This window comes from Lygodium microphyllum, chromosome 12, assembly GCF_053477565.2.
Source record: "Lygodium microphyllum isolate KBCC chromosome 12, Lygodium_microphyllum_v1.1.10, whole genome shotgun sequence".
Lineage (NCBI taxonomy): Eukaryota > Viridiplantae > Streptophyta > Polypodiopsida > Schizaeales > Lygodiaceae > Lygodium > Lygodium microphyllum.
In genome coordinates this window covers 87,988,334-88,001,164 of record NC_141146.1, presented here as the reverse complement: position 1 = coordinate 88,001,164, position 12,831 = coordinate 87,988,334, and positions in this window count along the sequence as shown.

Sequence of the window (12,831 nt, the reverse complement as noted above, 5' to 3'; positions counted from 1 at the left end):
CAAAAAATATAAATGGGTGTAAGAAGCTGGGAATAGTTAGAATGCTAATAATATGCCATGTCACATTGACACTGGTATATAAGGAGAGAAGTTGTAATTTTTCACATCTTTTGACAAATCAATACATTTACAATCTTTCTCCCCCTTCTTGTTCCAAGCTTCCATGGCTTCTTCATCTTTCCTGTCTTTCTCTCTCCAATTCTAGTCTTTCTCTCTCCTCGTCACTCTTATTTTCTCTCTCTCTCTGCAGTCTTTCTCTCTCCTTTACAGTCTTTCTCTCTCCTCTTTCTCTCTCCCTAGTTCTCTCTCTGACAAGTGGTATCAGAGCTTCAATCTTTGATCCATTATTTTCTTCCATTTTCACTCCTATTTTCCTATTTCAAAACCAATTTCAGACAAAAAAATGGTACAAGACAGTGACTAGTGGAGTACTGCAGGACAACTACAGTTAGCAATGACTACATCTGGGGATATCCAAGGTCAGATATGGCGGGTAAAGGCTTAAATGGCTGGACGTCATCAAATTTTATGCAAAAATGGAGGTAACTAGGGTAAAGGATGGTTAACAGGGCTTAGTTTGAGAACAAATTGTGGTTACTTTGAAAAGAGGGGTTTCTCTTTCCCCTTTCCTGGAGTTTCCTGCAGGTTTCATGGAAGATCAGCCCTAAAGATCAGTTCATCTCTCTCAAACCCCTGAGTTTCTTGGCCAACCATTACTTGGAATAGTTCCCTCAGATCAAGACCTTCAGAATGAGCACAAGGTTGCTCAGTTTTGCCTCAGCCATGGAGCAGGAAACAGCCCCGAAAATTGCGGCGCAATTTTCGGGCTGATTCCAGCCCTGCCTTCTGCTCAGCTTGCTTCCCCTCAGCCTTGGCATTGCTCCTGGTCCATTTCAATCATAATCCGCAGCAAGATTAAGGCTCTCAGCTCCATTCAAGGATTCTTCAGCTCTTCCTAAACCCTACATGAACAGTTCATGGGCAGCCATGAAAGCTTCAGCCCAAGCTTCCATTTCTTGACAATTTCTTGAAGATTCTTCATCCTTTTGGCCCGTGGAATCATTTCAGCAAGGATTCTTCAACAAATTGCAAGGATTAAGCATGGGATGGCTAAAGATTGAGGATTAAGAGCTTCTATGGAGCAAAAATTTGGGAAAACGGGTTTAATGCTTCAATTTCAAGCATTTGAAGCTTCAAGATTGGTCTCAACCATCAGATAAGCAAGCCTTATGGATTATTTTGCTAACATTGGACAACCGGGAGCCCTATCAAGCATTTGGCAAGTTATTTTCAGCCATGTCAAGGTATTTCTCTTCAATTTTTAATCTCTCTCATTAATCCAATTGCTGAGCTTAAGCCATTTGACTGAGAGATTAAAGAATTGAACATTTTCATCAAATTCTCAGCCAATCTTTGCTTGAATTCATCTATTCATGAATGCAATGCTTGCCTAATGCATATTAGCTTCAATCAGTGAATTAAAGGCCTCAATCTGAGATTTCAGCATAATATTTGAATCTTATTGACTGAATACATTGATTGATGCCTTTGTTTACTCTAATCCAATTGATTGGTTGATTCTCTTTTGCGTAAATTGAAAAATTGTAAAAGGGTAAGTACTAGCAATCAGTGAGTCACTGAATTGCATAGGTAAAACCCTTCTCCCATCTCAAGTTCTTTTATCTCAATCAATTGCATCTCATGAAAGGCTGAATGAATATTTTTGGAATTGCATATCATGATGATTGCTTAGCACACTAGCCTCTGCCATGTTGATATTCCCACCGAGGAAAAATGTGGATGCCGGGGGAGATAGTGGGACAAAAGAGAGGTGACCCTCCCTCACTATCGAAGATCCCGAAGGGGTGCAACCAACCGACCTGGGGGGAACTTTGCCTACCTCCCGGTGATTCGGAGCCTGTGTAGGGAGCCCGTCCTGCCATTTTATCCCTCACACAGGTACAACGAGTGGAGAATTGAAGATTGAAGACTTTCCAACGACTCAAGTACCTACTGGATTAAAACAGGGTAAAACAGGGCATTTTCAGGTTACCCACAGGGTATTTACAGGTGGATACAGGTACACCCTTTGATACTGAAGCACAGGTGCAGGTACTACAGGGTACCCACAGGTCCTATATACCCCTTTGCAGGGTTTGGTAGCCATTTGAGGTTACTTTCTTGCATTACAGGGTCAAAACAGGGCACTTACAGGTCTAAACAGGGTGCAGGACTGGACAGTTCAGACTCTGAAATTCAGTTACAGAATTTTCTGTCCTAAACCTGTTATAGCTTACTATAGCTCATCTCGAAGAGGGCATTGTAAGCTTCGATTCACACAAAAAAGTTTTGCAATCGGAGTTTTCTAGCCAAAGTTATAGCCGTTTTACTGATAGGGGGTACTGCAGGACTGCACTAGTATGGCAGGACATAAAGGCAAAAATAAGGTCCAAGAGGACTATGCACAGCAAATCAGGGATTCCATGATGGAAAGCACACTTCAAGAGAACCCTGAAGAGCCTCAACAAGGAGAGATTAGTATACTCAATGACGCTTTGTGTGCCCATGAACTAAGACATAAGGAACGTCATGAGACTATTTTGTCAGCAATGGAGCATATGATTTTATCATTTGATCAAACGAAGTCTACTGTTGAGAAGATGATGGAATCAACTAACCGAATCAATGCTTCCATTGATAAGTTGGTAGAATCTAATGCTCAACTTATGGCACAATTTTCTCAACTCATGCAGTCACAAAAGGGATCAAAAGAAGCAAATGAGAAGGCTTGTTCAAACAGTGACCCCTCAGTCCCACTTCAGCCATCCAACCAAAATGGTTATGGAGATGGGATCATAGGAAGAAGAGGCGTACCAAATAGTCAATATGAAGTGGGGGAAGCTTCACAAAGGCATGATGACTATTTGGGCAGTTTGAATGGAGCCAATACTCAAACTTTTGGACTGCATACTCAGAATTCTAGGGGTGCTTTACCAACAGGAAGATTACATGGTAATTCTCAGCCACCTGTTGGAAGATTTCAGCCTCATTTTGGGGGTTCTGTACTTAGAAATCCCGATCAGCCAGTTTTGGGACAGCAACCATTCCATGATAGAGAATTCAAGGACAAAATTGTTTTATCCAAATTCAATGGCCAGTCATCTTCACCATCAGAATTAGAGGAATGGACCTCTAAGATGGAGTCTTATTTCGACATATTTCCTAAAAGTGATGATATGAAGATACATTTTGCCTCCCTCCACTTAGAAGGATTTGCTCACACTTGGTGGAGGTATATCAAGAAAGAGAATGTACTTATTGAGAATTGGAAAGCTTTCAAGGCACTTATGGCTGAAGTCTTTGTTTCACCTCTTGAAAAAGAGAAGTTAGAACGAAGATGGTATGGCTTGGAACAAAGGAGCCTAAGTGTAAGAGAATATACAAACCAATTCCTCAACTTGACCATGTATGTGGAAAACATAAGTGATGAGGCCAAGTTACACAAGTTCATGTATGGTTTATAACCATCCTTGTCAGCTGATGTTATGGCGCAGAATCCTACTTCACTTTTCAAGGCTATTGAGCTTGCAGAGCGCTTTGGAAGGAAGTATAGGAAAGAGTCTTCATTTCAGCCAAGTTATGGACAGCCAAGGACTGTTTTAAAGCAAGGGCAAGTTGGTAACAATTATGGCAGCAATCATATGCCTAGTGGGAGCTTACGGATACCAACTTATCCTCCATTTAATGCTTCTAGGCTTCAAAGCAATTTCAGGACAGCAAACAGTCCAAAGGTTGAATTTAAGCAAGGTGACAATAAGCCTAAGTCTACTTCAGCCAATACAAATTCCAGAAATATTTCCATGAATCTTTACAAGGAAAGAAAGGACAAAGGCTTATGCTTCAAGTGTGGAGAAAAGTATACTCCTGACCATGCTTCAAAGTGTGTATACAAAAATACCAAGCCAAAAATTCAGAGTATGCTAGTTCTTGAGGACCTTGAAAATGACATAGATGAAGTTAATGTAGTCACAATCAATGCTGAAAATGAAGATTTCGAGGATGATGGTGGACAGGAGTACTTCTATGATCCATCTGACTCTTTTCCTTTTGATCCAGGTGGTGATATCCCATTTGATCCTGGTGGATTTTGTAATGAGTTGCCTGCTGCCACTAATTGTTCTATCTCTATGGATGCTTGGACGGGATCTAAGAGCCCCAATACACTTCGTATGAAGGGAAGCATATGTGGAAAGACAGTGTTCATCTTGATAGATAGTGGTAGTACTCACAGTTTTGTCAATAAATCTATTATGTACAAGTTGAATTGTGTTCCTACCGACTTACAACAGCCCATTCGAGTACAAGTGGCTAATGGTGAAGAGGAAACCAGCACGCAGATTTGCCCACAGGTTTCTTTGCAGATGGCTGAAAATTTTGAAGTCAAAGTAAACCTGATCACTTTGGAAATGGGGCCTATAGATATTGTACTTGGTTGTGATTGGTTGATGACCTTAGGCAGGATCACAGTTATATATGGAGTTTTTCTCCAATGGACAGCTCATCCGTTTACAGGGAATCCCTAGTAGATTTGATTTTCAGCTTATCACCATTCAACAACTCAAGAAAGAGTACAAGAAGCGCTCACAGATATTTGTATTGCATTTGAACAAAGAAACACAGGATCAGCCCAATAATTCAGCAAACGATCCAGCCTTGACAGCTCTTCTTGAGGAGTATAGAGATTTATTTGAAGTACCTACTTCATTGCCTCCTAAGAGAGCGGTGGATCACCCCATTGATTTGGAACCCAACTCAAAGACAATCAATAAGCCATCCTACAGATTATCAAAATGTGAACGAGAGAAAGTGGCCAAGCAAATCAAAGAGCTTCTTGAAATGGGATTTATTGAACCCAGTTCTTCACCGTATGCATCCCCAGTCCTGTTAGTCAAAAAGAAAGATGGATCTTTCAGAATGTGCATTGACTACAGGGATCTCAATAAGATAACAGTGAAGAACATGTATCCTATACCCAGGATAGATGATTTGCTTGATGAGCTTAAGGGGGCTCGATTCTTCACGAAGATTGATTTGAGATTAGGGTATCATCAGATTCGCATGAGAGAGGGTGATGAGGTCAAGACTGCTTTTAGGACTGATCGTGGGCTCTACCATTTCTTGGTGATGCCATTCGGCCTTACAAATGCTCCAGCTACCTTTCAAAGCCTGATGAATAAGATTCTACAACCTTTCCTCTTTCAGTTTGTCTTAGTGTTCTTCGACGACATTTTGATCTACATCAAGATTTTCCAGGATCATTTGTCGCATATGAGGAAGGTTTTTGATGTGTTGAGACATCATAGGCTTTTTGCTAAGGAGAAGAAGTGTTCTTTCATGCAGACTGAAGTGGAATACTTGGGACATATAGTCAGTGAAAAAGGAATACAGGCTGATCCCAAGAAGGTGCAATACATAAAAGATTGGCCAACGCCTACTACTACTACCTCTCTTAGAGGATTTCTTGGTCTATCTTCATTCTATCGCAGATTTATAAAGCATTATGCGGCAATTGCAGCCCCTTTAACTGACAGGTTGAAGAAAGAGGCTTTCTTTTGGGATGCTCTTGCAGACAGCAGCTTCAACCAGTTAAAGGAATTACTTACCTCTGCTCCTATTCTTGTATGCCCGGATTTCTCTAAAGCGTTTACTATACAGTGTGATGCTAGTGGCCGTGGCATTGGGGCTGTTTTGCTTCAGGAGCATGGAGTAATTGCATTTGAAAGCCGTAAGCTTACTGATAAGGAGATGGCCATGAATGTTTATGATCAGGAAATGTTGGCTATTCTGCATGCAATCAAGAAATGGCACCATTACTTATATGGCAGCCGATTCAGAGTACATAGTGATCATCGGGTACTCAAGTATTTCCTTACTCAGTCAAATCTTACTCCAAAGCAACGACGATGGGTAGCAACATTACAAAATTATGACTTTGACATCACTCATACAAGGGGCAAAGATAACATAGTGGCTGATTCTCTCTCTCGTATGTGGGCCTGCAAAGTATCAGCCATGACAGAATTACATAGTGATTGGATTGAAGAGCTACAAGAGGCATGGCCAAAATTTATAATGTTATGGATTTGAAGATATTATAATACTAGTTTTTTCTTTTAGATATAGCATCATTTAAAGTGACATGTATAAGTTTTATGAACTAGGACCTTGAAAGAGTCACCACTAATAGGTGCGGTTTAATAACTTGAACTAATACCATATAGTAATAAGTTTGGATAACCTATTATGTGATGGTTCTTTTTTTGTGTAAACAAATAGACACAAGTATGTCAAATAATTTCTCGCCCCATTGTCAGAGAGAGAACTAGGGAGAGAGAAAGAGGAGAGAGAAATACTGTAAAGGAGAGAGAAAGACTGCAGAGAGAGAGAAAATAAGAGTGACGAGGAGAGAGAAAGACTAGAATTGGAGAGAGAAAGATAGGAAAGATGAAGAAGCCATGGAAGCTTGGAACAAGAAGGGAGAGAAAGATTGTAAATGTATTGATTTGTCAAAAGATGTGAAAAATTACAACTTCTCTCCTTATATACCAGTGTCAATGTGACATGGCATATTATTAGCATTCTAGCTATTCCCAGCTTCTTACAATCCATCCCTTCCCAAAAGTTTTTATCCTCAAAAATAAACCTAGAAAGAACTAAAGAAGAGATGGATAGAACAGAGTACTACTCTGTTTTACAGCTTTACAAATGGGAAATGAGTGAAGAACTATCATTACAAGGGCTGAATTTGAAGAACGGAAAGAAGACTCCACTATACACATGATTTGAAGAACTTTAGAAGCCATTGGAGCCATAGAATCTTCAACAAATAGTTCCAGAAGAAAGTAGACAGCTTGCTGAAATAACAGTCCCTGCTGGACCAAATCTGCCATAACTTTTGATATAAGTGTCCAAATGAGATGTACCACATATCAAAACGAAGCTCTTGAAGAGTACTTCAAGCTCATGTAGATAGCTCAATTCTGAAAATGAAGTACGACAAAAACTGTTCTAAAACAGCGTGCTGTCCTGAACCAGTCTGCACCAATACTAGCTCCATAAGCAATAGGCTTCAGCCACCAATGTATCCTTCAAGTATGGATACTCATCCAATATTGAATCAGTCTCCAAGAAGCCTCTTCAGAGGGTAAACCTCTCCATTTAATCAAATATTCCACAATAGAACGTGATCGAAGCTTCTTTTCACGCTGACCTATAACAGCCTCTGGGATGTACTGAACAATACCATCTTCATCAATAGGTGGCAGCTCATCAACTAAATCCACTGGATCACCATAATAGGGCTTGAGCTAACTAACATGGAAGACGTTATGAATCTTTGTAGAAGAGGAAAGCTCTAGTCTGTATGCCAAATCTCCAATCCGCTTAAGGATCCTATAAGGGCCATAGAATCTGTGGGCAAGCTTATTACTGGATCCATCCTTCAATGTAGAGTACTTGGATTTGGGCACCTTCAACAAAACCAGCTCTCCTTCCTGGAACTCTAAAGGCCTCCTCTTCTCATCAGCATACATCTTCATCTGATCTTGAGCCTTCCTTAGGTTCACCTTGCATTGCTGAAGAAGGGTCTGCATTCTTTCCAACTCTTCCTTCCCATGAGGGTTGATCTTTTCATTAAAAATAACTGTGGGTAAGGGCACCTTGTAACCATACAAAGCCTCAAAGGGTGAAACTCCTATGCTCGCATGAGTGGAATTATTATAAGCAAACTCAGCCAGGTGTAACCAAGAATCCCACGAGGTTTGGACATCATAGCAAAAATGGCGAAGATAAGTCTCCAACCATTTATTAACTCTCTCTGTCTGTCCATCAGTTTGGGGATGATAAGCCGTAGATGGAGCCAACTTAGTACCCATAGATGTAAATACCGCTTGCCAAAAGTTACTCATAAACTTTGAGTCCCTATCATGGAAAATCACCTGCGGTAATCCATGTAATCTGAAAATATGCTCCATAAACTGGTTGGCCACCTGAGAAGCAGTAAACTGAATTTTTGTTGGGATAAAATGAGCTGCTTTGGTGAGTCTGTCAACCACCACATAAATACTATTCCACCCCTTCTTGGTAGTAGGTAAGCCAGTGATGCCATGATAACATATTTTCATACAATGTTTAAGGCTTTTATATTCTAAATTCTCTCTACACTCCATCAAACCTTTGTATTCTTACATTAAACTTGGAAATTTTCTAGGTATATACTAGTTAAGCCTCCTTGATGTTTCCACCACCATACAACATCATATTTTGTTAGTATGCTAGAAAAGATAGAGGTGAAATCCAAATCTCCTAATAGCCATATAGCTTACATTCATCATTTAAGCTCTCAAGCTGTGTGATCTCATATTTGTAACATACAAAGTACCCTTTAAAGATAAACATAAATATAGTGCTCTCTTTCATTCACAAAAGTAAGACATTCATTCAAAGTGGAACTTGGGAAATTTCCAAAATCTCTAATATGGTGTTCATTTTTCTACTAAAGTTTATCCCTTAACGATTAGCAGGATCATTATTCCTTAGAACAATTGGTCTTAAAAACCATATATATTTTTAATTTCAATTATGCTCTGATACCACATGTCATGTGCCTACCTATCAATTCCCTGGCAGCACATTTTAGTGGTCCATCTAGGGACTATCCTAGATGACTTTGCCCTACACTTGCGAGAATGCACGGGGTCTATCATCTAGGTTTCCCAGAGTCCACCCTATACCAGAAGGCACCGGCTGTCCCCACGAGGATCAACCTACAAGCTCAGGGTCCTAATTTGACAATTGAGGTCTCGATGCATCAGCTAGCTTAATCAAAGGTGTCCCACAAAGGCTTCTTGTCCAACTGGAGCGATTGTAGTTACCCTTGGTTCATGGAGTGCAACGCCATTTTCCACCAGCAACAACTGGTTAGGATTCACAGAACCTTAACAAAGTTCTATCACATCCACCTCATCTTTTCCCTAAGTTAATTTTTGATCAAGGTTTTAAGACCTGACCCTAGATAAGTCAACGCTCGACTCTACCTAAATTCTCCTAATTAACATTTCGTTCAATCTCTTGATAGAAGCTCTCAACCTATCGGGACCACCCATGTTGACTTTTGCATCAAGTCTTCGATGAGCATCATATGATTAAACTTGGCATGTGCATGGATGCTGTTGGCAACATACATTACTGCATACTTTGAAAATTTTCCTGCATCATTCCCGATGCATTGCATGTCCATGATCCCAGCATTCTTGGCAATTACCGGGCATATAAATACAACATCCTTGGACTGAAGAGTCTCGTCATGGGGGTGCAGTGAAATGTCCACTTGATCAGCGATCTGCTCATGATCTTCAATCTAATCAATATGCTGCCCATGATCTCTGTCATGCTGGTCATGATCTGCAAGAGTCACATGATCTCCATGGTCTTCAACATGTTGCCCATGATTTACTTGCCCATTCACTTGAGACTTTATCCATTGCGAGATTCGAAGACCAAGGTTGTCCATAGTGGCTCTCAGTTGGAGCATTTCACCCATCATTTTTGTGTGATTGGCCATTATAGCTGCATGTCGTTCAGCCTGTCTCCTCTCACGTAAACATAGAGTGTGTTTAAGGGCATTGAGGCCTATCATATCTAGTGAATGCTCTTCAATATCCATGATGTACTAATCTGAGGCAGCTGAATTGAATGCTTTAGAGTTAGAGAATCTACTGCTCAATACTGTTGGGTAATGATTACTGATTACTTGCTTACTGAATCAGACTTTATTATTGCTGCTCTAGTTTGGTTGTTGCTCACTGCTACTGGAAGTTTCCCACTCTATGCCACTCTCACAAAGTACACATTATGCTGAAAATTTAGAAGTAGGAGTCATGTTAAACTCTCGTTTCTTCTTATCTTGCCTTGGGAGAACCTACAAATCTAGGCTGCCATAAAGGTGACAAAGATTGTCATAATGAAGATCTTACTCATCCTCATTAAAGTGAAAACTAATATTCAATTTGAATTTTGTACGATAACTTGGGTGTGTGTCTAGCTGGTTTTACTACTATGAATCAAGATGTGAACTTTGAGTGGTTCTAAGTGGTTTGTGGGCAAGTTAACATCAGGTCAATGCATTTACTTCTTCTGCTTCAGCAGTGACCATACAACCACAAGCACATGCATTTACTGTAGCTGTGAACAGTCTACATCTTGATGCTATTTGTGACAGTTCTTTACCCAACCCACAATCTAGAGGCAGTAAACTGAATCCTCTTTGTTTTGAGGGCAGTGACCAAGGCTGGAGCAGGGAATGGTAGTCAGGCTGTTGCAAATAGTAATGGAGCTACAGGGTGGGAGCTTGCTTTAATTTAGTCGGAAAGTGATTTGTCAAAGCCAAATGGTAATACCCTTGTTGGAGGTTTTGTTAATCTACAGCTGGACATCTTGCATGATAAAACTAATCGCTAGAAGGTAGTTGTTGCAATGGCTCTTGTAGGTAGTGCCAGTGTTGGTGATCCTAGCTGTGCAAAGTCCCAATTTCTCAAGTATGTTTTTGGGTCCATACTCAGGTCTGCATTTATGTCCGTTGTTTGGCGCATCACAAGACCTTGAATGAGACCCTGTTACCTGCAGATAAAATCTCCCACAAGATAATGCTCAAACTCAATTGCAGACTTTGGAGGAATAAAATCAGCAGTTATATGACATAGCACAGAGTCTGACAACCCCGAATGAGCTTGGGAACCCAGGTTAGCTTGTAGCATCCATGTCCTCAATCCCTATGATAGTGCCTGCAAAGCTTGCCCGCTGAAGCGTCCTCAGTTTCAAAATTCATTTTGGATCTCTGACACACTGACAAGTTGCAACCCCATAGCAAGGCAATCAGCTATGATATATAACTGTATGTCAATACTGCTGCTTTGGCTTCCTTAAGCAATTCTACTCAAATGGCCAATGACAAACTTGCAGGAAGGAATGCACAACAGGCTTTGTAAATATCACAACAACATGACAATCAAGTGCTCCCAGTAACTTAAATTCAGAAACAGAGAGTGGATTGCATAAAAGTGTGATGGTGGCAGTTCAAGCTCATCATCATCATCTCTTTAATGTACACTGTTTCTATATCAACATCCACAAATAATCATTAGATGCTCTGCCTCATATTGGATGCCCTGGGTATTCGTTGGCCCGGAACTAAGATCAATTGGTTGGCTATTGGTTAACTCTTCATCCTCTACCACTGACCACCATCATTCATATCAATTGTAATATCCCTCCCGTACCCCCCCGTGCATAAAAACACCCCCTCTTAAAATTTTTTAAATTTAATTCAAATTTTTTTACTCTCCCTCTCTCTCCCCGGCCGACAGCATGTTGGGGAGAGAGAGAGGGAGGGAGTAAAGAGAGAGAGAGGGAGTAAAGAGAGAGAAAGGGGGCATGCACCCCCCAGGTGGAGGGGTGGCGGCTGTTAAACGGCCGTCTCCCCCCTCGTGAAGCCCTCCCTCCCCCACCATATAAGGGGAAGCCCCCCCTCCCCCCTGATCATCTTTAGCAGCACCCCCCCATCATCATCATCATCTTTGACGCCGTCAGGGTCCCCCCCTGTCAGAAACCAAAAAGAAAAAAAAAAGCTTCCAAAAAGCTTCTAGAAGCTTCCATAAAGAGCCTTCTTAAGGGTGCTTCACCCACGGAATCGCGTAAGGGATGCAATTCGTCTGCGAAGGGAGTTCCCTTGCGGGAGGGAAGGACTGCCAGTTGCAGGGAATTTCAGCACACTCTCCACCTGCCCTAGCCCCGATTGCGATGGCCCTAAAGCGCCACACAAGAGGAGCACACGCGGGAGTAAGAGGGGCACATGTAGGAGTCCCCACCGGAAGCACGAAAGCTGATAATACCCCTCCTGTGGAAGTTCAGGTTCCATCAAATTCACCCTTTCGTTTCCGCATGATATGGGTGCATTAAGTATAAATTCACATAGGGAAAACCTAGTTGCATTACTAGAATGCTTTGTTTTGAAAAGATCATAGGAATGTTTGGAAGAGTTTTAAATTGCATGACAAGGTATTTATATTCCTCGCATCGACATGATGAAAGGTTGTCACATTCGTGAATATATGGTTCATGTGTTAAAATATGCACTCATGCAATAATGCCCTAGTCACATCACGCACATAGATTGAATATATATTGCGATGCTCACGTGCATTGGAAGGTTTGCATTGGGTAACTTACGTTGGCAAGAATTGAGTTATGTTGTACACAATGCATTTGTGTAATAAAAGAATCCCTTGTGATGACCGTAAATAGGTTGATTTAGGAGGATGTTTAATTAAATAGGTAGTTACTATGGAGAGGAATAAAAGGGTTATATTTTTGCATAAGCAACTGCATGCATAAGTAAATGTATGAAAAGGAAAAGGGTTATATTTTAGTTAGTGAAAAGCATATATGATGCAACACGCATGAAGTGATAGTTACATTCAATATGAAAAGATAAGCGTTTGTAGAGTTAATCCAATGTTCTCGTACTTAGACCATTCTAAGATGCGAGTAATGAGAGGGTACCAGGCCTTAGGACACGAATCCTAGTAATATCGACAAAGGGATGTAAATCCTCAAGATAGGCACTGCTACCTATCTTGTGCAACTAGTCTGCAAGGTCAGATACTATTGCAACTAAATCATAAGATGCTGCTACTGCATCTTAGGCCAAGGCAGGCGAGATCTAATTAAGAGATATAATCGTTAAGAAGTCGAGTAGTTGCCCTACTACAACTC